This window comes from Tachyglossus aculeatus, chromosome 3 (assembly GCF_015852505.1).
Source record: "Tachyglossus aculeatus isolate mTacAcu1 chromosome 3, mTacAcu1.pri, whole genome shotgun sequence".
NCBI classification, from domain to species: Eukaryota; Metazoa; Chordata; class Mammalia; order Monotremata; family Tachyglossidae; genus Tachyglossus; species Tachyglossus aculeatus.
Genome location: NC_052068.1, coordinates 40,265,750 through 40,290,921, shown reverse-complemented (window position 1 = coordinate 40,290,921; position 25,172 = coordinate 40,265,750). Strand labels below are relative to the sequence as shown.

At 41.7% G+C, this 25,172-nt stretch overlaps 1 protein-coding gene and 1 non-coding gene across 3 annotated transcripts in view; one reads left to right on the top strand and one right to left on the bottom strand.

The window, feature by feature from the left end:
* Positions 1–25,172, bottom strand: part of PRKG1 (protein kinase cGMP-dependent 1) — a 1,213,342-nt gene that overhangs the window by 979,954 nt on the left and 208,216 nt on the right. The gene's annotated exons all lie outside the window — the stretch shown is intronic.
* LOC119926136 lies at positions 10,388–10,525 on the top strand. Its single transcript, XR_005450041.1, has one exon. It is a non-coding gene; the product is annotated as a small nucleolar RNA SNORA7 (small nucleolar RNA).

Genomic DNA, 25,172 nt, shown 5'->3' with positions numbered 1-25,172 from the left:
ATTCTGATGACTTGACACCGGTCCACATGTTTCGTTTTGTTGTCTGTCTCCCCGTTCTAGACTGTGAGCCAGGCCCATTGTTGGGTAGGGACCATCTCTATATGTTGCCAACTTGTACTTCCCAAGCACTTAGTACAGTGCCCTGCACACAGTAAGCGCTCAATAAATATGATTGAATGAATGAATGAATGAGTGGGTGTGACCTGGGGGGGAAAAAACTTTAAAGAAAGTTTCCTAGAGGAGGTGGGATTTCAGAAAGGTTTTATAGATGGAAATCCAGTTCAAATCTATTGGATTTGATGTTGGTAGGAAGTGAAGGGGAGTAGGAGACTACAAACAGAAGGAAAAGCCCGAGCAGCCCGTTGGAGGTGGATGAATCCAGAGGAAAACAGTGAAAAAATAAGTTTGAGAGCTACAGAGTGTGAACTGGAGTGCATTAATAATAATTATTATTATTTTATTTTAATGTCTGTCTTCTCTAAAATATATTATCCTTGTGGACAGGGATCATGTCTACCAACTCTATTAATAATAATAATGATGACGTTTGTTCAGCGCTTCTATGTGCCGAGCACTGTTCTAAGCACTGGTGTAGACACAGTGTAATCGGGTTCTCCCATGTGGGGCTCACAGTCTTCATCCCCATATTACAGATGAGGTAACTGAGGCACAGAGAAGTCAAGTGACTTGCCCAAAATCACACAGCTGATCAGTGGCAGACCGGGATTAGAACCCACAGCCTCTGATTCCCAAGCCCATGCTCTTTCCAAAGATAGTGTGGTTAGAGAAGAGGGAGAGAGTACGAGTATCTGAAGAATCCTAATCTGTTGTTGTTTTTTAAAAAAATATGAATCAGTGGCATTTATTGAACAGGTACAGTGCACAGAGTGTTGTACAGCACTTGGGAGATGCCAATAAAAGTAAAAACACAGTCCCTGTCTTCAAGGAACTTACAACCAATTGAGTGGGAAAAAAGACACCCATATATTATTTTCAAATAATGGGATCAGGAAAATGATAAATAGATGAACAAATAAAAAGGTGAAAAAATATGGAATTAAATATATACATTAGTGCTAAGGACTATTGTATAAATAGCAGTGCTACTGGTGTTCTAAAGGAAGATTTCCATTAGATCAAGTAAGGGATAGATTTCAAGTAAAGGATAAGGTTTAATACCTAGCATTGTTTGCTTTTAACAGCTGGACAGTTCTGACAATGACATCTTGATCCCTTAATGTTCAATTCAAAGCAAGGTCACGAACTTACTAATGAACCCCAGCATTGAAGTATTAATACTTCAGCCAGAGATCCTGTTACAAGTCTCGGTGGCATTTGCTTCAGTCACAATATCAGAAGAAATTATCAATCATTACGGAATATGAGTTAATGTTGTTTTCTGCACAGTCATTTACACTCTTACAGCTTTTTACACTTTCCCTGGACTGAAATTGGCATGGAAGTTATAATCAAAAAGCACTGTTTATGTTTACCTAGTAATAGTAACTTTATCCTTGGAAACAACAGGATATCATTTAAAAACTAAATTCCCTTCTGCTTCTGAATCCAACCCAATCATCTTCGAGGACATTGGATCAACTACAGATGGTGTCTGTGGACAGACACATAATACTCACAGCGTTTCAGTCCTCGTAAATGCTCCCTTTGGTCTTTGTGCCTTACTCTTTGCCCAAATGCTTGTCTCTATTCAATTATATTCCTCTTTACTGGGATCATCACTCTGAATGATAGGGAATATAGCAGTAGCAAGGATGATAAAGAAATGTTACTGCTAAAGAACACCACAAAATTCACATTTTACAAGAAATCTATAGTTTTATTTCCGAGAAAGAAAAACACAACTCTAAAAATCAAACATTTGCATGAAACAACTTTCTTAAATGGCCTTGACCAAAAACAAAACCAGTAAGTTTTGGGTTTTTTTAAGTTACTGAATTTCTACTGTTAAGAGGGTTGGGGAAGGGAGAAAAAGGTAAACTTCTGTTTGAATTCCCCTCAACAATTTTTCTTGTATATCAGAGAGTTACCATATTTTGTTAACTCTAAGACTGAAAACTGATAAAAGGAAGGATTTAGGATCTTACTAGTGGGCCTCATTTGTTTTTGTGCTTTTAAAAAATGAATTCTTAAGAAATAAACTCTTTTATAAGAAAGAGCTTTATCAAATATAATGACCTACTTTTGAAGGATTATAAAGAATAAGAATAGGAGTGAGAAAAAGTACACTCTTTAAAAAAACATCTTCACATACTGAAATCAAAGAGCTCCAAACAGGAGTACAGCAACACATCTCAGAAAAATCTGTAGATTCCCTCTCCCCGCGCCCCCCACGAAACCAGCTCCATATTGCAAAGTTTTCATTTAAATACTAGCAAAATTTCCAGTCTTTGCCTAGATTAAACAGGCAGTGCAGTCTTCACTCTGTCTCACTCCTTTTCCTTTCTCTACCCATTTTCTCCTAAAGTGGTTTTTGTCACTCTTCTTTTCAGGCCTTCTACTTTCATGTCACTCCCTCTACCTGTCTTTTTTCCTGTACTGGGCATTTCTACTCACTCATGTGGGAAGAAGAACATGATTGGTGTTCCCATGTTTATGGGTATACATTTATGTGTGCATACATACTACATAAGTGGTTGATGAAAGTATAAAGGGAGATATAAATGTGTACCTATGGATTTGCATTTTTGAGGTCAGTGAATCTATATGATTGTGGGAAGAGAATGTGCATGGAGCAATGTGTGATGAATTTGGTTTTCTACCTTTAATAATAATGATAATTATTATTATCATTATTATTGTCAATCACTTGCATTTATTGAGTGCTTACAGAGCACTATACTAAGCACTTCGGAGAGTATAATATGAAAGAGTTGGTAGACAAATTCCTTGATGCAGTGAGCTCACATCCTAGAGAGGAGATAGACATTAATATAAATACATTTTGGATATGTACATAAGTGCTGTGGGGCTGAGGGAGGGGTGAATAAAAGGAGCAAATCAGGGCAGCACAGAAGGGAATGGTAAAAGAGGAAATGAGGGCTTAGTCAGAGAAAGCCACTTGGAGAAGATGTACCTTCAATAAGGCTTTGAAGGTGCAGAGATTAATTGTCTATCAGATATGAAGAGAGAGGGTGTTTCAGCATGGATGTAGGACTTGAGAGGTCAGCGGTGAGATAGATGAGACCAGGGTGCAGTGAGTAAGTTGGCATTAGGGGAGCGAAGTTTGTGGACTGGATTGTAATAGGCAAGCAGGAAGGTGCGATAGGAAGGGACAAGGTGATGGAGTGCTTTAAAGGTCATGGTAAGAAGTTTCTGTTTGGTGCGGAAGTGGGTGGGCAACTACTGAAACTTCTTGAGAATTGGGGAAACATGAACTGAACGTTTTTATAGAAAAATGATCCAGGCAGCAGAGGGAAGGTGGACTGGAGTGGGGAGAGACAGGAGGCAGGGAGGTATTATGGTATTTGTTGCGTTCTTACTATTTGACAAGCACTATACTGAATGTTGGGGTAGATACAAGATAATAAAATCAGACACAGCCCCTGTCCCACACAGGACTGTTGTGGCTACCAATCAACCTACGCATCAGGCAGAAACTCCTCACCCTTGGCTTCAAGGCTGTCCATCAAATCGCCCCCTCCTACCTCACATCCCTTCTGTCCTTTCCAGCCCAGCCCGCACCCTCCACTCCTCTGCTGCTAATCTCCTCACCGTGCCTCGTTTTTGCCTGTCCCGCCATCGGTCCCCGGCCCGTGTCATCCCCCGGCCTGGAATGTCCTCCCTCCCCACATCCGCCAAGCTGGCTCTCTTCCTCCCTTTAAGGCCCTACTGAGAGCTCACCTCCTCCAGGAGGCCTTCCCAGACTAAGCCCCCTCCTTCCTCTCCCCCTCCTCCCCCTCTCCATTCCCCCCACCTTACCTCCTTCCCATCCCCACAGAACCTGTATATATGCATATATGTTTGTACGTATTTATTACTCTATTTATTTATTTTACTTGTATATGTTTTGTTCTCCGTCTCCCCTTTCTAGACTGTGAGCCCACTGTTGGGTAGGGACCGTCTCTATATGTTGCCAACTTGTACTTCCCAAGCGCTTAGTACAGTGCTCTGCACACAGTAAGTGCTCAATAAATACGATTGATTGACTGATTGATTGACTTACAGTAGGGAGTAGGAAGGACAAGAAGTTTTTAATACCCACTCTTCAAGTGAGAAAACTGAGGCACAGAGAAGTTTAAGTGACTTGCTTATGGTCACACAGCAGACAAGTGGCAGAACTGAGGTTACAAGCCAGGTCCCCTGATTCCCAGGCCCATGCTCTTTCCACCAGACCATGATGTTTCTCAATAATCCAGCAACGGCAAAATCCTCTCTACCCTGAATGGAGAAGAGAGAGCAAAGAGGGATACTGTATAGAGAAAGATAGTGGAAAAATTGATTAAGAGGAAGAGAGAGATGGCCAAAAAGAAAGAGAAAGAAATAGCATGTGCAGACACATGCTCTCATTGAGGCGTAGATCCTCTCTCAGACATATGTATAAGACTTCACACAGACACACAGACAGACAGACAGACAGACACACACACACACACACACACATAAGGGGCCCCACCCCACGCTAACACAGTCTCTCTCAGAACAAAGCAGCATCAGTTGCTGGAGAAATTAAGGGCAATTACAGCTGAAAGCAGCCCCCCATAGAGCCTCTAAATGCCATCAATAGAGGTAACTGCTGCTTTAGGGTGGCAGCAGCCCATCGCTGTTTCTTTTATTTTTCTCTGCCACTATTTTCCCTGCTGCTATTGCTGTCAGTTGCCCAGATTTCCATCCCAACTCCACCAGCTACTATGGATCCATAGCAGGATCTCAACGCAGCTGGAAATAACAACAATTGGCCCTTACCTCGCTCTGCCACAGATGTTAGACTACTCTGGGCTAGTGCTGTCTGATTCAGCAGTTGTCTGTAGTAGTGAGAACTTACTGGATGCAGAGAGTATTGTACGAAGAGCTTGATAGAGTACAGGAGAGTTAATTATAATAACAATAATAATAACTGTAGTATTTGTTAAGGGTTTACTATGTGCCAGGCACTGTACTAAGCACTGGGGTGGATACAAGCAAATAGGGTTGGACAGAGTTCCTTTCCCACATGGGGCTCACTGTCTTAACATTTAACAGATGAGGTAATTGAGGCAAGAAGAAGAGACTTGTCCAGGTTCACACAGCAGACAAGTGGCGGAGCTGGGATTAATAATAATAATAATAATAATGGCATTTGTTAAGCGCATATGGTGTGCAAAGCACTGTTCTAAGCACTGGGGGGATACAAGGTGATCAGGTTGTCCCATGTGGGGCTCACAGTCTCAATCCCCATTTTACAGATGAGGGAACTGAGGCACAGAGAAGTGAAATGACTCGCCCAAAGTCGCACAGCTGGCAATTGGCGGAGCCGGAATTTGAACTCATGACCTCTGACTCCAAGGTCCCTTCTCTTTCCACTGAGCCACACTGCTTCTCATGATTAGAACCCACTTCTGTACTCTGTCCATTAGGCAACACTGCTTCTCTAGGCATGATTCCTGCCTTTGAGAAGCTTATAGTCTAGTGTCCAAATGACTCATTGTATGGATGATACAGAGAAAGCCAGTGACTAACTTCCTAATCATTCATTCATTCATGTACTGAGCACTTACTGTATTCAGAGCACTGTACTAAGCACTTGGGAAGCACAAGTTGGCAACATATATAGACGGTCCCTACCCAACAACAGGCTCACAATGATAATTGTGGAGTTTATTAAGCATTTACTATGTGACAGTGTCCTAAGCATTGAGGAACAAGCAGCAGAATCAGGCCCGACACATTCCCTGTCTCACATGGGGCTCCCAGTCTAACGGGGAGGGAGAAAAGATAGTGAATCCCCATTTTACAGATGAGGAAACTGAGGAACAGGGAAGTTCAGTGACATGTTCAAAATCTCACAGAAGGCAAGTAGTGGAGTTTGGATTACAACCAGGATCCTCCGATTCCAAGTCCCATGGTCTTTCCAACAGGCCATGCTGCTTCCCACTATCATGGAGATTTAGTCCAACTCAGACTAGAATGATCTGGGCTGTGGCTCCATATAGTTGGAGTTAGTGGGCAGGCAAGCAGGAGGAGACAACTGCCAATCATACCCTCACCCCTCAGAGCTTTTTTCCATAATAGTCCCCTGCCTCCAGGAGGGCAGGCTGTGGGAAGAGGTTGAAGGGTATGGCGAAAGCACAGGTACATCTGCCAAGCCCCAGCCTTCCCAGCCAATCACACCTTTAGGGTCCATCTCCAAGTCAATCAGAGCGTTCAGAGGTGGCAAGTTAGACAGCAACATTTTCAATTCTCAGGCAGCAAGGAATCAAAACACTCTGATTCCCTGTCATGCCTTCCCATCTTCCTGTTCCCTTTCATAACTCAGGTCTTCATTTTTTTTTCAGACTTAGCCCTTGAATCACCTCTATTAAATAATTTGTCCATTATAAATATTAAAAACTCTCTCATGATCGCAGCTGGAGAGTTTCCAGTACTCTACCAGTCTCAGGTTTGGGAGGAAGAGTCAAGCAGAGGCATATATATTCCATTCCCTGCTTGGGCAGTGGCTAGCAAGTGGAAGGCAATCTGCTACAAGTCAAAACTCACCTGTGCTGGGCAGCACTGGCATGGGAGAGAATCGAGGGCGGAGACTCAATTTCACTGTATGGAAGGAGGCAATGGTAAACCAATTCCATATTTTTACCAAAAAAACTCTATGGTTACACTACCAGAATGATTGCAGATGGAGGTAGGGCATTCTGGACTCAGTGGAAAGAGCATGGGCTTTGGAGTCAGAGGTCATGGGTTCAAATCCCAGCTCCACCAATTGCCAGCTGTGTGACTTTGGGCAAGTCACTTAACTTCTCTGTGCCTCAGTTACCTCATCTGTAAAATGGGGATGAAGACTGTGAGCCCCCCATGGGACAACCTGATCACCTTGTAACCTCTCCAGCGCTTAGAACAGTGCTTTGCACACTGTAAGTGCTTAATAAATGCTATCATTATTATTATTATTATTATATGTCTACAGAATCTCTGTGGGTTGGAAACAACTCGATAGCGTAAGACAATAAGAAATATTAAAAAGATAGCTATGTAATTGAAATTTTTAGTTTTTCTAATTGGTAACAGAGTGCAGATGGACAGCCAGACTTACTTTGGGCCATGAAACCTCAGGACTCAAACATTAATTCTTTGGAATTTCCTGCAACCCCCTTGTCCCTTCTCCCCTATGGAATTGCCAGGGGGTGGAAGAGAGATAACTAAAGCAGAGATGCTGCATCTCTTTCATAATAATAATTGTGGTATTTGTTAAATGCTTACTCTGTGCCAGGCACTGCACTAAGCACTGGGGTGGATACAAGAAAATCAGGTTGGACACTGTACCTGTACCATGTGGGGCTCACAGTCTCAATCCCCATTGTACAGATGAGGTAACTGAGGCACAGAGAAGTAAAGTGATTTGCCCAAGGTCCCACAGCACACAAGTGGTGGAGCTGGGCTTAGAACCCATGACCTTCTGATTTTCACCCACAAATATATGCTGCCCTATATTCCCCCACTGTGTTCTCTGCCCCACCCTATACAACTGGAAAGGAGATGAAAATGAAGAATTTTTTTAAGTTGAGTGTTCCGATAAGGTCCTTCTTTCCTTCAATCGATTAAACAATTGTATTTATTGAGGCTAGCTTGTTTATTGCAAATGCTAACCACAGAGTGCTGCTAGACCCCATCATTTGAGAATATTATCCATTTGTTCTGACTTCCTCCTCTAATCCATTTCACCATGACAGTAGTTGTTTGGATAACCAACCAGCCCTTATCCATCCTCTTCGCACTCATCACCCAGTGAAATTGTGTTCCTCTGAGCATTGTCTCAAGTGGGTGGGAATTGTCCCTCACTGATGATCATCGGATAGAGCACGGTCCTTGGAGGCAGAAGGACCTGGATTCAAATCCTGGCTTTGCCACTTGTCTACTGTGTGATCTTGGGCAAGTCACTTAGCTTCTCTGGTACTTAGTTAACTCATCTGTAAAATGGGGAGTAAGAATGTGAGATCCATGTGGGATATGGACTGTGTCCAACCTGATTAGCTTGTATCCACCGAAGTAACCGTTCTAGGAGCAGGCTGTAGCTTAGGTTTATAGATTTCCAAACTGCCTCATTGAGCATCTAAGTCAGGGTTCAAAGTTTTGTGGCCTGGAAGAAACAGAGGTCCATTTCATAGTTATAGCAACTATTCCCTGAAATGAAAATGGCCAGTCCTTTCCCAGTAGTCTCAGAGGGTGTATTTTGCTCAGATTGCAAATGGATACATCATTATAGAAACACTGTGTCCTACTGGAAAGACATGGGTCTGGAAATCAGAGGATCTGAGTTCAAATGCCAGCTCTGCCACTTGTCTGCAGTGTGATCTTGGGCTAGTAACTTCATTTTGCTGTGCTTCAGTTTCCTAATCTTTAAAATGGGTATTTAATTGCCTGTTCTGCCTCCCACTTAATAAAAATAATAATGATGGCATTTGTTAAGCGCTTACTATGTGCAAAGTACTGTTCTAAGCGCTGGGGGGATACAGGGTGATCAGGTTGTCCCATGTGGGGCTCACAGTCTTAATCTCCGTTTTTACAGATGAGGTAACTGGGGCTCAGAGAAGTTAAGTGACTTGCCCAAGGTCAAACAGCAGATGCGTGGCGGGGCTGGGATTAGAACCCATGACTTCTGACTCCTAAACCCGGGCTCTTTCCACTGAGCCATGCTGCTTCACTTAGTTTGTGATCCAGATGTGGAACAGAGACTGACTGATCTGTTTACACTGTTCCTGCTCCAGCATTTAGAATGAGGCTTGGTACATAGTAAGTTTCACAAATGCATACTATTATTATTATCATTATCATTATTTTTGCTTGCAGGAGGGCCTCCACAGGCTCCTCTCTCATCTAGGGATCTGCCAAGTAGACACAGAAACAGTGTACAGTTCTTGAAAACCTAGTTAGGCTTTTCATATTAAATTGCTGGCTTGTTATTACTTAATTAAGAATGAATACACAAGATATTTAACACATTCCTAACAAATTTCAAAACCTGTCCTAACCTCATCATCAAAGCTTTGGGGAAAAAAAAATGTTTTATCTCTGTGTGAACCAACTCTCTCATTCTGTTTCTAACAATCACCAAGGAGCCATAATTTAATGGCATCATAAGTGGCATCTGTAATCAGTTACACTTCATTTTCAGCCTCAGATGGATCCATGATTAAAAGAAATCATTCCTACTTTCCAATTATTAAACAACAGGGAATCCTCAAAGGGATTATGCTTTCACTACAGATATATATTTCTGTTTATCCTTATACACCAACAGTGTTGTTTTCTTTATTGTTGCATATTAGTCTCCTTTGAAATACACTTTGTTATGGCTCTCAGAAGAAAATGCAATACCTTAAGAACCAATAGATTCTCCTGAGTATAACAGGAATCTACAGTAAAACAAACAATTCTGAACTGAAATTTGAGGATTCATAATCCACTGAACAATCAATATGGAAGAACTTCAGAAAATTCTGTTTGTGTTTATTTTGAACCCAATGCCATTTTTGTTATGTTGGTTATTGAAGTTTTTTTCTACACGAAAAGAAAACCCTCACCAATAGCAATTCTCAAAAAAAATGCTGTAAATAAGTTCTATTATTTTTTTATGAAGAACCTTTTCATGGGAAATGATAAGGAAAGGGAAATGGGCTTTAGTAGCACCAATATAATTGCAAATAACAATCTTGCTTTTTCAGTAACAATCTTGCTTCCAATGATTGTTTCATTACGTTTCAAATTTCTCTAACATTTGCATAGACACTGGACAAACCTAAATATGCAGTTATTTCAGGTTAATGTTGGCTCAGTTGCTATCAACTAGCAAGCTCATACTGCTGCAAAGAAATGTTGAAGTTATTAATTCATTGTTCAGGGAGACTATTCCTGGATTCAGAGCAAGACTAGATATTCCAAGAACTAAGAAGAAGCTCTGAGAATTTGAATCCAAATTCTGTAGCACTCAAATAAACTGAACATTAGTAATACTACTATTAATCAATCAATCAATCATATTTATTGAACGCTTACTGTGTGCAGAGCACTGTACTAAGTGCTTGGGAAGTACAAGTTGGCAACATATAGAGACAGTCCCTACCCAACAGTGGGCTCAACTACTACTAATAATAATAAATATAATTCTTAAGTGCTTACTATATGCCAGGTACTATATGAAGCACTGGGGTAACAAGATAATCAGTTACCACGCGGGTCTCCCATCTTAGGATCGCACCTGCAGAGTTTCCAGTACTCTACCAGTTTCGGTTAAGGGAGGAAGAGTCAAGCAGAGGCCTACCCATTCCATTCCTAGCTTGGGCAGTGTCTAGAGAGTGAAAGACAATCTGCTACAAGTCAAAATTCACTATGCTGGGCAGCAGCTGCTTGGGAGAGAGTCAAGGCTGGGTATTTGTTTTTACTGTGTGGAAAAAGGCAATGGTAAACAACTTCTGTATATTTACCAAGAAAACTCGATGGATCCACTACCAGAACGATTGCAGACAGAGGTGGGGCATTCTGGGAGAGATGTTCATGGAGTCGCTAAAGGTCGGAGATGACTCGACAGCATAAGACAAGAATCAATCAATCAATCAATCGTATTTATTGAGCACTTACTGTGTGCAGAGCACTCTACTTAAGCGCTTGGGAAGTACAAGTTGGCAACCTGTAGAGACGGTCCCTACCCAACAGTGGGCTCACAGTCTAGAAAGTAGTGGGGCTCACAGTCTAAGTAAGTAGAAAAGGTATTGGATTTCTATTTTTGCAGGTGTAAAGTGATTTGCCCGAGGTCCCACAGCAGGTAAAGTGTAAGGCAGAGCCAGGATTGCAACCCAGGTCTCTGATTCCCAGGCCTGTGGTCTTCCCACTAGGCCCAGCTGCTTCCCATGATGGAAGATGCTAGTTATTCCCAGTCCCCTCAAAGCAACTGGCTCCCAGCACCCAGAGAGCTTACTGCAATCCTTCACTAGATTCAGTGATTGAGGACAGTGGCTATTTTCCTGGAGAAAATAATTTAGGATTCTCTGGAATGCTAGCAAAAATAAAGAATTGTGTTAAAGTCAGAAAATTTTGATTTGGCTTCCACATATGCCATTTAACAATGAGCAAGTTACAGAGAAAAAGAGTAATATGCATTAGCAACTATTCCAAAAGAACATCATTTTTAAAAAATTCCAAACTTTGATTTCAGTGAGCCATGCTTGAATCCAACTACTTTACCTGGGGTTAATTCTGCTACTCCTTGTGCTTTAATAATAATAATGTTGGCATTTGTTAAGCACTTACTGTGTGCCAAGCACTGTTCTAAGTGCTGGGGAGATTATAAGGTGATCAAGTTGTCCCACTTGGGGCCCACATTCTTGATCCCCATTTTAAAGATGTGGTAAGTAAGGCACAGAGAAGTGAAGTGACTTGCCCAAAGTCACACAACTGACAAGTGGTGGAGCCGGGATTAGAATCCACGACCTCTGACTCCCAAGCCCGGGCTCTTTCCACTAAGCCATGCTGCTACTCAGTTTTGCTTTCTTCTGGTCAATTCAGCTGAGAGAACAATAGCCTCATGAGAGGAGAGATAAACATTCTTTCATTCGTTCAATCAATTGTATTTATCGAGCACTTACTATGTGCAGAGCACTGCACTAAGTGCTTGGAAAGTGCAATACAGGAAATAAAGAGAGATAATCCCTGCTCACAATGGGCTCACAGTCTAGAGGCAGGGAGACAGACTTTTATACAAGTAAACAGGAATCGATATAAATGAACAGAGTTATAGATATATACATACGTGTAGGTGCTGTGGGGTGGGGAAACGGGGAAGAGCAAAGGGAGCAAGTAAGGGTGACGCTGAAGGGAGTGGGAGCTTAGGAAAAGTGGGGCTTAGTCTGGGAAGCAGAATGAACTACAATTATCTTTCTTCTAATACATATATGTTTGGGAGATGACAATAATGATGGTATGTGTTAAGCGCTTACTATGTTCAAAGCACTGTTCTAAGCGCTGGGGAGGTTACAAGGTGATCAGATTACCCCACAGGGGGCTCACAGTTTTAATCCCCATTTTACAGATGAGGTAACTGTGGCACAGAGAAATGAAGTGATGTACCCAAAGGCACATAGCTAACAGTTGGCAGAGTCGGGATTTGAACCCATGACCTCTGACTCCAAAGTCCAGGCTCTTTCCACTGAGCCACGCTGCTTCTCTACATGTTATATAACGGCATCATGAGGACATACACAACAAGTTTCTTTGCGGAAGATCAATAAATACGATTGGCAAACTGACTGACTGATTGACTAGAGTTACAGGACAAATTATTGAGTGGACACTTAATCCTCTCCATTATTACCGAGCCACTGCATCCCCCTCCCAGGTCCCTGAAATCATGGGCTCCACCTTCAGGCTCTAGAATTGGTGGAAGATGCCAAGACCCAGGGAGGCTGAATGTTTAAAAATAAAACCACTAGACATAAGGGCATCTGTCGAGATGCCAGTGCCGGAGGGGACACACCAGTTAAAAACCAGGCTGTCTAGGATAAAACTGTACAAATGGCCACACTCTCTGAGCTCCAAAAAATTCCAGGGGTCTACCCTAACTCTTTTCCACTCACAGTGCACTCTATTCCACCCACTGTGTTTTCTAGGAGGACAATTAATTATGTCCACATGAATGGCCGGAAACATGAATTATTATAAAGCGTAACGGAGAAATGGGGATGATTTTGCTACTGCAGTAATATGCATATTTAGAATCTGAGCCCCAAAGGGATTCTGTTCTGGCAAACTTCTTCGGATTGAGAGAAACACATTCCAAGCAGAAGAAAACAGTTCTCTCAGGTTGCTGATCAAGTTAAAATGATACCAAACTGGTTCTCCATTCCACAGAAAACAACAGAAACATGAATGAGAATTTATCATGGGAGGTTTAAGCAAAACCAACTTTTTCCATTGCTGGAGGGGGTCTCTGGCAGATTTGTATATCGGCTTTGTGAATCTGCCTGACTCACTACATTCATTTCAGGGTAATCTTCCTAGAAATGACCAACAGAAAGAGCTGTAGGAAGAACAGAACTCTAAGGGATGAGTGACTAGTTTTCTTAATGTCCTACACAGAGATATACACACACATAATCACACACGTATAGGTATCTCTTTATTTATATATCACAAAAAAATCTGGTTTTCCCTTGAGTTGAGATTAATAAATAGAAAGTGAATGGCAGTTTACTCTAAATCAAGGCAGACAGTCAATCGTATTTATTGAGCCCTTACTGTGTGCAGAGCACTGTATTAAGCACTAGGGAGAGAACAATATAACAGACATTTCCCTGCCCACAGTTAGCTTACAGTCTAGAGGGGGAGACAGACATAATATAAATAAATAATATTACAGATACATACATAGGTGCCGTAGGCCCAGGAGGGGGAATTAAAGGGAGCAGGTCAAAGCAGTGAGAAGGGAGTGGGAGAAGAGGAAAGGAGGGCTTAGTCAGGGAAGGCCTCTTGGAGGAGGTGTGCCTTGAATAAGGCTTTGAATGGGTCGGGGTGAGTAACTGTCTGTCAGATATGAAGAGGGAGAGCATTCCAGGCCAGAGGCAGGATGTGGGAGAGAGGTCTGCAGCAAGATAGATGAGATTGAGATACAGTGAGAAGGTTAGCATTGGAAGAGTAAAGTGAGCAGACTGGGTTGTAGTAGAAGTGTAGCAAGGTGACAGAAGAGAGGTCAAGGTGACTGAGTGTTTTAAAGCCAAACTGTAGCAAATCTTTTCAACTTTTTGAAAGAAGCGTGGTTTAGTGGAAAGAGCACAGGCTTGGAAGTCAGAGGACTTGGTTCTAATCCAGGCTCCGCCACTTGTCCGCTGGGTGACCTTGGGCAAGCCACTTAACTTCTCTGTGCCTCAGCTACCTCATCTGCAAAATGAGGATTAAGACTGTGAGCCCCACGTGGGACAACCTGATTACCTTGAATCTACCCCAGCACTTAGAACAGTGCTTGGCTCATGGTAAGCTCTTAACAAATACTATAATAATTATTACTATTACTATTATCCCCCAGCTTGTGTGTGGCTCTCGCACTGTTTCCTCAGAGAACATGAGATGACACCAAGTGGAGAATCAAACCATTTGTAGTTATGGAACCAACAGACAACATCTTTACTTGAATCATCCAAGCAAGCAAGCAAGCAAGCGGACCCTATTCTCCTTCATCAAGGAAGAAAGCCCTAAAAGAGCTGACCTAAGGAGCTTGGGGTTGGGGTCCATGGAGTTGGAAGTGCTGATATTCTTGCATGAAACAGCAGGAACACCCTATCCGTAGTATGTCTTGGACACAGAGGATCATGTCCTTCTCCTATGTAACTTTAGTTTTACTGCTATGGTTCCTAATAATGATAATAATAATAAAAAATAGTCAAATGATTCTTAGCAATTGCCAAGCACTGTACTAAGTACTGGGATAGATACATGATAATCAGGTTGGATACAGTCCCTGTCTCGCAATGGGCTCAAACTCTAAGTAGGAGGGAGTAGGATTTAATCCTCATTTTATAGATAAGGAAACTGAGGCACAGAGAAGTTAAGTGACTTCCCAAAGTCATACAGCAGACAAGTGGCAGAACTAGGATTAAAACCCAGGTCCTCTGACTCCGAGGCCCATGCTCATTCCTCTAGGACTCTTTAGCTTCTAGAATTTTTTCTTTCTTTATTTTTTGTTACCCTATCCCCACCCCACAGCACTGATATATATATATATATATATATATATATATATATATATATATATATATATATATATATCCTTATACACTTCTGTTTCCCCTATCTGTAAAATTTATTTTATCTGTCTTTCCCACTACTCTATAAGATCCTGGAGGACAGGGTTTGTGTCTAAGAACTCTACTGCATTGAACTATCCCAAGCACTTAGTACAATGCTCCAAGAATAGTAAGTGTTCAATAAAGACCCTCTGATTGATTAATTAGGTGATCTTTCTATCTTCTGACTACTCTTTCTCTGCCTCCCATCTCCTAATGCTCATTGTCCTTCATGGCTGGATTCTGGGTCCCCTTTTCTTCCTAAATAACAATCATTCCACTCCCACGATTTTATCTACCATATCTGATAGACCACAGCAGCCCCCATCAGCAAAGCCCTTTTAAGAGTTCATTTCCTCCAGGAGGTCATCCCTCATTCATTTGTAATCTCACCCAATCTGCAAGATTTCCAACAGCCACTTAAGCACATAAGTACTCATAAACATCCACAATACCTACATGTGTAAGTCATATGCCCTACTAATTCCTATCAGTGATTTATTTTATTGTCCACCAGTCCTGATAGACTGCAAATTCCTTTAAGACAGGGATCACATCTACTAATTCTTCTCTACTCCCCCAAACACTTAATGGAGTACCCAGCACAAGTTAGGTGCTCAACATATATTAAGGATTGAATCACTGATTGAAGTGGGAAGGTTTGTGAACAGGATGTGTCACAGAACACAAGGTTGGTAAACTTCAGAGCAACTTCTCCCTGTTTGAAAGTCTAGGGGGAAAGAAGAAACAGTGGGAGCAAAGGAGGGAGAGTTTGAGGATTTTATTTTTAACTGTTTGGAATGGAGTCAAGGGGGTCAAAACAACTAGTTTTAGGGAAGAAGCAAACTGGGTTTCGCATTCCCTAGGCAACAATCGGGAGCAGTATAGAAGTGAGTTTTTGTCATCGAGGTGGTTCTAAAGGGAAAATCCTTGGAAACAATTTTCCCTTTACAAAAACTCCATAGGCACAACCTTTGCTACTACTGGAGCACAAAAGAAAGCAGGTCACCACTCCTTGAATGGCTAATTGTCAGGGATGTAGGCATAACAGAATCTTCAGTGATGTCTAGCAATTCTAAGAAAATGCTTAGAGAAAGAGAAGGATCTTCTTTTCTTTCTATGGCATTGTGGTTCTGTGAATTTGGACCTTAAACAGGCTCATATAGCTCTTCATAATTTTTCCTTCTAAATTAAAAATAGCAGGCTAGAAGGGCGGGAACAGACATGGAGAGAAAATAATGAAGGTGACTTAGGTTCTTGAGTTGATGTCTGACCTCATGAGTTCACCTCTTCATCATCAATCTCCTGAAGACTCTAATGAATATCAGGAGCATCCTTATCGGAACAAGACGTTGTAGGAGCAGTCCCCTTGTGACAATAGGCCTTCTCAAGGTATGTAGTAACAGACATTTCTCAAATGACTCAACAGCCTTGAGAATTGACTGTGTGATGACATGATACTCTAATTCCACTCTCCTAATGAAAAAGGTGCCACACATTTTCCAAGAGAAAGTGCAAACCCATGAAGTGGCAAGGCCACTTACTATTATATTGTCACTTATTCTGAGGAAATATCATGGCTGGTCTCCCACATCTGCAGCTTAACCAAGTGACAGAGAAACTAGGGAAGTGCCTGCCAAAGGATGCGAGCTCTGGCTCAGAAAAAGCTTCCTAGTATGAAAAAAAGGATGGCAAGTGGAATGCAGCATGAAAAGCAGCATGGTCTAGTGGCTAGAGTACTGGCCTGAGAGAAAGAAGGACCTGCTTTCTACTACTAGGTCTATCACTTGTCTGCTATGTGACCTTGAGCAAGTCATTTCACTTTTCTGTGCCTCTTACCTCGTCTGTAAGATGGAGATTAATACTGTGATCCCCATGTGGGACATGAACTATGTCCAACCTGATTAGCCTGTACCTATCTCAGTGCTTAATACAGTGCCAGGCACGTAGTAAACGTTTAACAAATGCCATAAAGAAATGCAGCAAACATGCAAGGCTTGTGACTGTTTGCCTACTCTTCACCAAACACCAATATTCAAAAAAGAGACCTTTGTCCTTTAATTTCCCCACAGCAGGAAAGTTGACAGCAGTGTGCCTCTTTTGTTTCTAACTTTCCCCAAGTGCCTCTGTAAAGAACTTAACTCCACCACTTACCCCTAAGCCCTTCCAAAACCCATTTCTACTCAGGCACCTCTGATTAATGGGTGCATTCTTTCTACCTCTGCAAAAAGCTTAGTAAAGTGCTCTGCACACAGTAAGCACTCAATAAATATGATTGAATGAATGAAGCTTGATATGGTCATAGGATAATCATCAAAATAATAATAGTGGTATTTGTTAAGCATTTAGGTTGTACCAAGCACTGTACTAAGCACCTGGGTAGCATAGAGAAGCAGCTTGGCTCAGTGGAAAGAACACGGGCTTTGGAGTCAGAGGTCATGGGTTCAAATTCCGCTCTGCCAAATGTCAGCTGTGTGACTTTGGGCAAGTCACTTAACTTCTCTGTGCCTCAGTTATCTCATCAGTAAAATGGGGATTAAAACTGTGAGCCCCCCGTGGGACACCCTGATCACCTTGTAACCTCTCCAGTGCTTAGAACAGTGCTTTGCACATAGTAAGCACTTAATAGATGCCATTATCATTATATGCATATCAGACACAACTGCTGTTCCACACTGGGTGCACAGTCTAAGAGGAAGAAAGAACAGGAATCTGATCTCTATTTTACAGTTGAGGAAAATGAAGCCGAGAGAAATTAAATGACTTCTACAGATAGTAAGTTCCTGGTGAGCAGGGAACATGTCTACCCATTCTTTTAAGTTGTACTCTCCCAAGAGCTTAGTACAGTGCTCTTCACACAGTAAGTGTGCAATAAATATGATTTACTGATTGATTGACTTGTCCAAGGTCTCACAGCAGGCAGTTGAAGGAGGCAGGATCGGAACCCAGATCCTCTGACTCTCAGGCCCATCTCCATCCCCTAGGCAACACTGCTATTCCATTGCGCAAGGTAACATGTTTTGTTCTTTTGGGATGAACCCCCGACAACACACCTAATTGGCATATATTTCCGTCTGAAATTGAAATTTACATTCATTTAAATGTTCTTCAATTTCTAAGTTGCCAAATGATATCCCCACAACATCTCTATTGGAACTTCAGATGGAAAAGGATACATAGAAAGCTTCCAGGTTATGTAACTAAAATGTCAGTTACCAGGGCCCTCATTGTCCAGAAAAATGTCAGAGTCTCAGGGGTCAGCGTCCAGTTTGAGATCGCATCTGGAACCATTAATGCTCCAGAAATTTCAAATGTAGTGTGAGACTCCTCACTGCCTTTCAGCTCTAACCTTCAATCTGCCAAATCCTACCACTTCCTCCATCACAAGGTTTCCCAGATCCTTCCCCTCTCCTCCTGAACAACAACCATGCTGTCCCAAGTTGTGGTCAAATTTCCTGCTAAACTATTCTCTTCTCTGATCTCTGCCCCTGGTCATTCTCCTTCCCCAACTTACACTACCTGCTGCTGCATGGATCATCTTCTTCAAACATCTCTCCAATCTTCAAAAGCCACCATTGGCTTCCAAGTTCCCTTCTTAACAAGCAAAAACTCCGCACAGCTGACTTCACCACTCCACCACTCCCCCCAACCTTAGAGAGCTTGTTCTCTTCACCTGCTACTCCACAGCTAACTCTTCCCATTGCTTCCCAAGCTACCCTTTAAACAACACCTTAATCTCGATTCCACAGGCTCAATCTTCATTCCAGCTGGTCCTTGGTCCCCACCCAGGAACTGTTTACTTGTATTGATGTCTGTCTCCCAGCCTCTAGACTGGAGCTAGCTGTGGGCTGTAATTGTCTCTCTTTATTGCTGCAATGTATTTCCTCAAGCGCTCTACATATAATAAGTGCTCAATAAATACAGTTGAATGAATCAAATCTCCACCCCCACCCTAACCCCCGACCCCCAAATCTGACAGACCAAATTTTCCCCCATGTTCAAAACCCTCCTAAAAACCTATCTCCTCCAATAGGTTTTCCCTTATTATTCCTGACACACCAAGTTGCATAAGAGCTATCTCTAGAATATATACTCAGAACATGCATACATGTTTGTTCAATTCTACATTCAAGTATTTGCTCTGACTATTCTTTTTGCAAATACTTTTGTATGTCTCCCTTATTAGCGTGCAAGCTCATTTTGGACAAGGAGTATGTCTCTCCTTCTTTCAGTCTGCTGCACTGAATAGGAGGAGAAGAAACAAAGACATTGTCCCTTTGAAGCAATGGAAGAAAGATACTAGTGTTCTTGAATTCATGGTATTTCTGCCAACTTTGTTACAATGTACTCTCCCAAGCGCTTAGTACATTGCCCTACATACAGTAAGCCTCAATGAATATGACTGATTGATTGATTGAATGTGAGGTTTGTTCACCCTACATCCCACCCACTTTGTGCAAGCGAATACATTTTATTTACAGAATAGTTAATCATTTATTATGGCATTCAGAACATCACATAATGTTGTGTTATTTATTTGGCACTTACTATGTGTCCAGCATCAGGCTAAGTGCTGAGGGTGATACAGAGGAATCAGATCAGATACAGTCTCCCTCCAACATGGAGCTCACAGTCTAAAATACAATATGGCTAAGAAGCAGTGTGGCTCAGTGGAAAGACCACGGGCTTTGAAGTCAGAGGTCAGGGGTTCAAATCCCGGCTCTGCCAATTGTCAGCTGTGTGACTTTGGGCAAGTCACTTAACTTCTCTGGGCCTCAGGTACCTCATCTGGAAAATGGGGATTAATACACTGAGCCCTCTGTGGGACAATCTGATCACCTTGTAACCTCCCCAGTGCTTAGAACAGTGCTTTGCACATAGTAAGCACTTTATAAATGCCATCTTTATTATTAAAATGTAGGGGGAGCAGGGAATTTATCCTTATTAACACATGAGGAAACTGAGGCACAGAGGGATTAAATAATTGCCCAAGGCCTATGCAAGAATACTGAAGACACAAAAGAATCTAGTAGCCCCCTAATTTTTTGTGTTAAAAACCTTTCTTTTTTGCATCTGCCATGCAACAAATGGGACAGTTTTAATAGCGTTTTCACAGATCAATTTGATGTCATTTGTTAATGTCCAAGAATTCAGCTTTTTTTGTGTGTTCTCAAACATACCCCTGGGGAAGAAGCATGGTCTAATGGATAGAGCACAGGCCTAGGAGTCAGAAGGACTTGGGTGCTAATGCCAGTTCTACATGAGTCTGCTGTGTGACCTTGGGCAAGTCACTTTAGTTCTCTGTGCCTCAGTTCCCTCATCTGTAAAATGGGAATTAAGACTGTGAGCCCAGTGTGGAACAGGGAATGTGTCCAATCCAATTACCTTGTATATACTCCCAGTGCATAGTACAGTGCCTGGCACATAGTAAGTGCTTAACAAATACAATAAAAATAATAATAAATATTATTAATATTTAATATAATAAATATTATTGAGCCATGCTGCTTCTCTGGTGATGTATTGATGTAAATAAATGAACGGCACTTGATGAACAGCATGGCCTAGTGGAAAGAGCATGGGCTTTGGAGTCAGAGGTCATGGGTTCGAATTCCGCTCCGCCACATGTCTGCTGTGTGACCTTGGGCAAGTCACTTAACTTCTCTGAGCCTCGGTTACTTCATCTGTAAAATGGGGATTAAGACTGTGAGCCCTATGTGGGACAACTTGATCACCTTGTGCCCCCCCTCAGCACTTAGAACAGTGCTCTGCACGTAGTAAGCGCTTAAGAAATGCCATCATTATTATTATTTACTTAGACTGTGAGCCCCATGTGGAACGGGGGCTCTGTCCAACCTGAGTAAGTTTTATCTTCCTCAGCACTAAGAACAGAGCTTGGCACATAGTAAGTACTTAACAAGTACCATTTGTGGACAGGGACTGTGTCTGTTATATTGTACTCTCCCAAGCAGTTAAAGTACACAGTAAGCGCTCTATAAATGCCATTGATTGACTGATTGTTTCCGTAAACCCAGTGATGGCTATAATGCTGACTTTTGGAGCTTTTGGAAGGGGAGAAGAGTAGAGAAAGTGTTGGAAAGGAAAGTACAGAATAGGGAGAAGGTGGGCAGTGACAAGAAGAATTGGGGGGATGAGAGGGAAGAAAAGTATAGGCCACTGAATAGCAAAATAGCAGTAGGGTGGAGTGAAGAGGCAAAGAGACAAAATAGGAAAAATGGAGAAAGAAGTCTGGGTGGAGATGAGGTTGAAAAGTATGAAGAATCAAAACATTTGATCCAGTTGTGAATGAACACAATAAATACAAATTAATATGGCCTACCTCATTAGTGCATGTGGTCATATGCTGGTACTGCTGTCTTGGAATAATCACAGAAAGTTTATTAAGGTTTTTTAGGTTCCCAAGTACTTACAGGTCCACCGACCTGTACTTACAGGTCATTTTACAGAGACCTTCTGTAAGGTCTATTCCCCAACCTGATGCTTCAGAGAACCACGTTCAGTTCTCATCTCCACATCTCTCAAAATGTAAGATTCACAATCACCTCTGTTCACCGTATGCTGTAAAAACTCACTCTAGATCTCTCAAACGGCAAGGGCCACTCACTAGATTGTTTACTTCAAGTGTTCTTCCTGACAACAACTTTGAAACACCAATTTCCACAATCTGTTTTCTTATTTGTTTCTAAGAGGGTGATTCTGTATCTGAATGGAAAAACCCTATTTCTATGGAAAGAACAAGTTCCTTGTTGATTCAGAATTCAGGCTCCCATGAGGACGTGGCACTTTTGGAAAAGGGAACTCTCTTGTTTTCAGTGCTTTTTCAAAAACTGCGGAATGGTGTGGTGTTACTGTTATTTGGTCTTGAATACAACCCTCCCCTTTTACCATATTAGTACAGTGCTCTGCACACAGTAAGTGCTCAATAAGTACGATTGAATGAGTATAAACTTAATTAATTTGACATGGATTTTGACTTTTCTTCACTGCTATAGTGAGGATCAGATGCGCTTAGTACAGTGCTCTGCACACCGTAAACGCTCAATAAATACAATTGAATGAATGAATGAATTGAATGTGTGTACTTTTAATCCATGAGCCCAGAGCGTTTCAAGAACACTTTTCTCCCAATACCAACTTAAGAGGGAGAAGGAGTCTTACATTTAAGGATTTTTATACCTCCTTTCTCTGCTACTACTGAGGGCATTGAGTGAACTTGAGAAAGGAGTATTTTCGTTACCCCATGGCTGAGAGGCAGAGAAAGCAATCAGGATGGAAGCTGAGCAAGAGAGACCATAACCAAAGCAATCCTGGAAAAAAACTGGAAAAAGTGATTTAGTTTTACCTGACACTTATAGTTCCTTGAGCTAAGAGTCAGTGATTTGCCACACTTTTTATTTTGAGTGTGATGATGAAAAGGAGACAGGGGCTTTAGGTAAGATAAGGACTGGAAGGCGGTAGGTATAGCAGAAAGCCACCATCATAGGTCTTTTCAGCCCTGACTGGAAACTCTCAATCCTCCTTGAAATCCTGGAATGAGGAAGTCGGGGAGTTCAGCTCCAACACCAATTTGTCAATCACTCCCCATTACCCTCCTGCAGTGGACAGAAATCCTGTTTTATACTGCATTTGGCAAGAAAAAAGAAAGACTACACCCACTGGAATAACTTATTCCCAACATAAACTCTTTAGCACAAATAGAACCACAAGGGCACCCAGTATTCTGTTCATGTTTAACTTTCACAATAATAAATTTCAGGAGATAAAAATCACCTTCAAGAAGCAGCGCCTGTGGGCACTTGGATAAAGGCTTGATGATAAAGATTCCAGATGCCTGATGATGAAAACGAAACAATTAGCATTAATGATTAAAACTCCACATTCACTCCTTAGAATGATCCCACTGGAAAAAAAAAATAACACCCAAGTGTCTTGGGTTAACTTTTAAATGAGGCCCCACCTTTGAGGCCACTTAATGGCATGTAAGATCAAGGTGCTTTTCAGGAAAATCTGAGTAGGAGGAGATGGTTAGAATCAAAAGGATGCCTGATTATTTAAGCAGAACTTGTTTGGTTAAAGTGCACAAGTTCCTCTTACTGGATGGAGTAAATGTCAAAAAGTAAGTTATTTTTTCATCTTCCTGTCTCTTGCAGGAAATGCCAAAAACAAAAAGTAAACAGATGCAGCAACCATTTTTCCATGGTTGAAGCCAGAAGTTACTGCCTCAACAGCAGACTTTATTTGAAGGAACAGAAACAAAGTCCAGAGGAAATGTGAAATATTTTTAAGAAGCCCAAGAGATTAATTTCCTCTGTTCATAAGCACACATACAAACCTTTGAACGGGCCCTATGAAGTCTAGGTAATGGCAGGGTACAGTACAAAATTGTTTCTAAGGAGACTGCGCTTTTTTCATGCCTTTTCTAAAGGCAGTTTCCCCGCCATAAAAGAAAAGAAAGGGAAGAAAGCTAAGTTTGAAGTTCCAAAAGGAATTTGTATAGTGTCTTTTCCAGAGGACCTTTAAGGGCAGATTATCTATCCTGGAACATTCAGCCAATCAGTTCACTTGAGGCAGTGGGCTGGGCCAGAGGATTTCTTGATATTCCTGCCAGATGTGTTATTATATGATTGTATAGCTGTTCATCATTCCATTTAACTATCTTTGTATTTGTTGAAATTTTTAAGAATATAGGCCCCAGACTGATCCTCAAGACTGTAAGTTCACTGTGGGTGGGGAATGTGTCTGTTATATTGTTGGGTCATACTTGACCAAATGTTTAGTACAGTGCCCGGCACAAACTAAGCGCTCAATAAATATGATTAATTGATTTATATTACTACACAAAGTCTCTGTCCATAAATGCATACGGTATCGATTGGCAGGATTTAAGTGTTTTATTTTCCAAATGATAAATCACTTGCAAGAGCAATATGGTCAGATACCTCCTTGATAGCTTATTTCTCCAAAATGATTGAGAAAACAAAGCACACATGCAATTAGGCATTTTAGTTACTATTTTTCGGGGTGTTTGTTAAGTGCTTACTATGTGGCAGATACTGTACTAAGCACTGGGGTAATAATAATAATAATGTTGGTATTTGTTAAGTGCTTACTTTGTGCCAAGCACTGTTCTAAGTGCTAGAGTAGATACAAGGTAATCAGATTGTCCCATGTGGGGCTCACAATTTTCATCCCCATTTTGCAGATGAGGTAACTGAGGCACAGAGAAGTTAAGTGACTTGCCCAAGGTCATGCAGCTGACAAGTGGCAGAGCTGGGATTAGAACCCACGACCTCTGATTCCCAAGGCCGGGCAGATAATCTGGTTGGACACAGCCCATGTCCCACATGGAGTTCAGTCTTAATCCCCATTTTACAGGTGAGGTAACTGATGAGGCACAGAGAAGTTAAGTAACTTTCCCAACGTTACTCTCAAACAAATGGTGGTGTCCAGAGTAGTACCCAGGTCCTTCTGGGTTACTTAATCCTGAAAGGCAAAGCCTGAAAATTCAGGAAACTGAGTCTATAGGATAGATTGCTTGAAAAGATCACTTCTGACTTGAGGACATCTAGGTCGGCCTTCATTCAAGAGCAAGCACAAGAGTAAACTTCAACATCTGAAAACAGCTGCTACCACTTGGTTTTCTAGAGCAACAGAACTGCCCCTGGGTGAATTCCATAAGCAAACTGAGCACGTTGGAAGAGATCATACTGGAAAAAACTGAGCTAGAATTGGCATTCCCAAATATCCAAGTTTATTCTTCCCAAACAAACTGAAAAAAAAAAAAATCAGCCATAACTTGAAACTAAAGTTTGGCTATGAAACGCAGGCCACAGAATGCTGTGTACTGCTCCCAACTAATTTTATTTTCTACTTGGAAAATTAAAGAAACCTGGAGCCACTTCTTCCCAACCTGCGGAGATCTGGCACAAGAAGGCAAGCACACTTCTGGTGGGAGTGGGAAAGGAAACCTCTTTGCCCCACACCCATGGGGCAAGACTGGTGGTTGAGTCCCAGCCCTGGATTTTCTGGACATAGCTTCATACAGCCTTTAGTACACAGCTCCGTACACAGGCAGCTCAATAAAAATCACTAATTGATGGTGAGATCATTATGAGATCAAAATTGTGACTTTTGAAAGAGTCAGTATGTTCTCTTGTTAAGTGCTTACTACAA